We start from the raw sequence: 5,359 nt of genomic DNA on the forward strand, positions 1-5,359 counted from the left end.
AAGCCTTCCATCAGGTTCATCTCCTGATGTTTTGATTCCGAAGTCACTCTTCGTCTCTTGCTCCTGCTGTTCGAACCATGAACACGTTTTCGAAAAGTAACCAAACCGTTTAAAAAAAAAAAAAAAAAAAAAAAAAAAAACCTAAGCAAACCATCATTCCAATTAAAGGTGGGACATGCTTTCTCGAAATGTCATCAATCATTTTGAAGAAGTTTGTATTCAGAGCTCATCTTGATTCGTCTCTATGACTTAGTTTATGATGCTATTTGCTTTTTTTTATTAAATGCCAAGACGCCAGATTCTTTATTTTATCATTTCAAAGGAATTTCTGATAAATAAGATTTCTCTGCTAATTGGTAAGAAGTCTTATTAGCTATGAAAGTGTTCATACCTTTTCGATATTTTACAACTTTTCGTAAGAAAACCTAAAAAAAAAAAATAATATAATATCAAAATTACATATGTGGTATAAAACAGTGAGTATCAAATATATTTTATATCACAAAATTTTCTTCTTTTGTAATGACACGTAGAGATTAGAAACAACTATACACTTACAAAAGTAGACCATTAAAGGTAATCTCAAATTACACAGTAAATTAAGACCACGCCTGTTATATCTATGTAATTGAAAAATAGAATAAAACCTGTAACAGATAGAATACTTCAAGAACAGCAAGTAGGTTTCAGAAAGGGTTGAGGATTTGACGATCAGATTCTTATTCTGTGATATATAGCTCAACAGTGTAAGGAACTAAAATCACTTCTTGTTTTATGGTTTGTGGATATTGAGAAAGCATTTGATAGTAATTTTACGTAGTATGTTAAAAAAGATACTTAGGCTCTATGGGATATCAAAAAATATTGTAAACCTCATAATATATATGCATAGTGGAACTTACTGTAGGGTAATGATTGATGGTAGTCTTATAGACTGGCGTACTACAAGGTGGAATACTATCCCCTCTACTGTTTATTAGGGTAATTGATTATGTTATGAACAAGGTAATGCAAGGAATGAATAATGGCATTCAATGAAAAGGGGACCAGGGATTACGTAATGAATACGCATATGATATAGTTCTAATTGCCTCTACAATGGCTGATATGCAGTAAATGATTGATAGGTTAGTGCTGGAAGGCAGAAAGGCTGGATTGATGATCAGATTCAGAGTGGTGATCGGACGAACTGCTTTATAGGAGGAGTAATATCACCCAACTCAAATTCTTTCAAATATTCGGGAACTATCATTACCAGCAATGGATCAATAGTTACAGAATTCAAGGAGAGAAGAGGAAGGGCAGAACAAGCCATGGACATGATAAAAACAGTTTGGAGGTCAAATCGAATATCAATTCACAGCAAAATCAAAACATACATTTCAATTGTAAGATTGATATTAACTTATGGGCACCAGTCATGGTACAGCACAGTAAAATCTGATGCCTTTAGGAGGATTTTTGGAATCAAATGACAGCAGTATATAACAACTGCTGCAATTTGCGAGGTGGCAGGGGTGCTCAATGTGAACGATATATTTAGGTTATCAAGATGGGTATGGATGAGGCATATTTTAAGAAGGGAAGATGAGTTAGTCCAGGATGTAAGTGAACAGAAGCCGCTGGAGAGCACACGTAGAAAGAGAAACGTGGCTGATGACAATGCAGAGGGAGGTTGGATCTGAGAATTTGGTTGAGATCAGAGAGATAAAAGAGGAAAGAGCTATTTGTCGTGAATTCATTGAGGCCCCATGCATCCCTTAGGCGCCAGAGGATCAAGTAAGTAACTATTTTTTTTATCGTCATATGATATTTGATTCTTTAATATTACCAGAAACTTAATTATTGCTTGTTAGGTGGTAGGTTGGCCAAGGAACCAGGCACCCTTTGAGATACTACTACTAGAGAGTTATGGGTCCTTTGACTGGCCAGACAGTACTACGTTGGATCTTTATCTCTGGTTACGGTTCATTTTTCCCTTGCCTACACATACACCGAATAGTCTGGCATATTCTTTACAGATTCTCCTCTGTCCTCATACACCTGACAACACTGAGATTACCAAACAAGTCTTCTTCACCCAAGGGGTTAACTACGGCAATGTAATTGTACGGTGGCTACTTTCCTCTTGGTAAGGGTAGAAGAGACTCTTTAGCTATGGTAAGCAGCTCTTCTAGGAGAAGGACACTCCAAAATCAAACCATTGTTCTCTAGTCTTGCGTAGTGCCATAGCCTCTGTACCATGGTCTTCCACTGTCTTGAGTTAGAGTTCTCTTGCTTGAGGGTACACTCGGGCATACTATTTTATCTTATTTCTCTTCCAAATATTTATTTAATGTTGTTAGTTTTCTTAAAATATTTAATTTTTCCTGTTTCCTTTCCTCTCTGGGCTATTTTCTCTGTTGGAGCCCCCGGGTTTATAGCATCCTGCTTTTCCAACTAGGATTGTATCTTGGCAAGAAGTAATAATAATAATAATAATAATAATAATAATACCTCTTCATGGTCACTACAATAAGATTTAGTTTGTAAGTAGATCTGTTAAGATAATAAGAAAGTTCTTCTAGCTCTTTAAGAGAACATCTATTTTTGCATGAATCAGCTCATCGGACGAGTGTATCATTCCGGCCGATGTGTTGTTTACATAACACAGATATGAAGAAGAAGAAATGGTCACGATCTCTTACATGCAAGTATCCACAATCTAAAGTGGCTCGTTATATGTTTCATCAACTCACTTTGTTTAAAAAAAAAAAAAATCATGAATAATCCAATTCCTTATTAATTGCACTGTTAAAAATTTATATTCAAAAACGATAAAAATCCTGGAATAAATGTTGCCAGACATTTACCGTTTTAAAACGGATATATTGGCGTAAATGTGTGATATTACGGTGACCAACCCGTAAAGGATAATAACAAAGCTGGATAAAAGTTACGGTCACCAGTATTTTACTGAAATACGGCTGGAAATATATATATATATATATATATATATATATATATATATATATATTATTATAATTATTATTATCATTTGCCAAGCTATAAGTCTAGTTGGAAAAGCAGGATGCTATAAACCCTGGATCTCCAACAGAGAAAATAGCCCAGTGAGGAAAGAAAACAGGAAAAATGAAATAATTTAAGAAAACTAACAACACTAAATAAATATTTCCTATATAAACTATAAAACTTTTAACAAAACATTCGGAAGAGAAATAAGATAAAATAGTTTGCCCGAGTGTACCCTCAAGCAAGAGAATTCTAACCTGAGACAGTGGAAGACCATGGTACAGAGGCTATGGCACTACCCAAGACTAGAGAACAATGGTTCGATTAAAAAAAAATTTTAAGTGTAGAATATGAGCTAGTTTACTGGGAGGTATTTGGGACTAACAAAGTTATTATTAATCAATGGCATGTTTTGAGAAATTCATTCAATGTTAAAGACCTAGGATTGCTTGAACGATAACTAGAGAAAAAAGTACCAGATTTTAATATTGGTTGATATGATATATACCATTGGAGGTATTCATATGTGAATTTTTTTTATTAACCTTCGTAGTTAATAGTTCAAACTTGCAGCAAATGTTTTTATGTTGGACAGGCTGACATAAGTCTTTTTATGGTTTATCTATAAATTATTTATAATGTTGATACTTTTATTAGAATATTTCATTTTAATTGTTCATAATTTCTCATATGGTTAAATGTTTCGTTATTTCTTTTCCTCACTAGGATATTGTTCCCTGTTAGAGCCCTTGGTCTTATAGCATCCTGCTTTTCCAACTAGGACTGTATCTTAGCTTAGAATAATAATAATAATAATAATAATGATGATGATAATAATAATAATAATAATAATAATAATAATAATAATAATAATAATAATAATAATAATAATAATAATGATAACAAAATAACAATAATATTGATAATAATAGTAATAATAATAATAATAATAATAAAAATAATAATAATAATAATAATAATAATAATAATAATAATGATAATAATAATAATAGTTTTGTTAAATTAATGGCTGTCTCAGTTGCATTGATCTTATACTCTGTCTTCTCAATGTCTTTTATTATCTTTCAGGATTACTGCATACAGCCAATAAGGGATCAAAAGTCATCCTTCATGGTGGGTAGTTAAATTCAGGAATACTTGGCTAATCAAGGTTTTAATGTAAAGTTTACAAGTTAGGTAAAATCTTAATGTTGTCAATGTTTTTAAAATATTTTATTTTAATTGTTCATTACTTCTAATATCGTTTATTTATTTCCTTATTTCCTTTCCTCACTGGGCTATTTTTCCCTGTTGGAGCCCTTGGTCTTATAGCATCCTGCTTTTCCAACTAGGGTTGTAGCTTATCTAGTATTAATAACAATGATACTGATTTTATACACTAACTATATAAGACGACATGACGCTAAAGTAATTTAAACATATGTAACTTATGGAGCTATATGTTAGTTGGAAAGTGGTTTTAGAAATTTCTATGGTGACGCCTAACGAACATGCAATTGATAAGATAACGTTTATTTACAAGAGATAAAACTATATGGAGTGGATGATACGATATGTCAAACATATGTCATAATACGATATAGATAATTAACTATGAAACATATGGAGCTATATGTTAGTTGGAAAGTGGTTTTAGAAATTTCTATGGTGACGCCTAACGAACATGCAATTGATAAGATAACGTTTATTTACAAGAGATAAAACTATATGGAGTGGATGATACGATATGTCAAACATATGTCATAATACGACATAGATAATTAACTCTCAAACAGCAATTAAGATAATAATTCCAGATAAGTTTTTCAATTTTCGTTTCATGGGTGGATACTTTTTTATGCTGACATGATAATATAGCACGTTTATCTTAGTCACATATGAAGTTGTTTAAAATCATAGTGATCAAATGAAGTCAGATTAAGATTAATGCCATAGTCAAAATATCAAAAATAAAGATTTAGTATTATTAACATTTAGCGTCAATATATCAAGCATTTTGACATGAAATAGAGAAGGATTATAAAATATCTTTTTTAAAAGGACTCAAAATGTTTGATACCCCTAAACAAGCAAATTTTATACAGAAGGATCATAAAATATCTTTTTTACAAGGACTCAAAATGTTTGATACCCCTAAATAAGCAAATTATATATATATATATATATATATATATATATATATATATATATATATATATACACACACACACACATATATATATATATATATATATATATATATATATATATATACATATATATATATAAATATATATGTATATATATATGTATATACATACATGCATATATATATATATATATATAT

Source organism: Palaemon carinicauda, chromosome 16 (assembly GCF_036898095.1).
Source record: "Palaemon carinicauda isolate YSFRI2023 chromosome 16, ASM3689809v2, whole genome shotgun sequence".
Classification (NCBI taxonomy): Eukaryota; Metazoa; Arthropoda; class Malacostraca; order Decapoda; family Palaemonidae; genus Palaemon; species Palaemon carinicauda.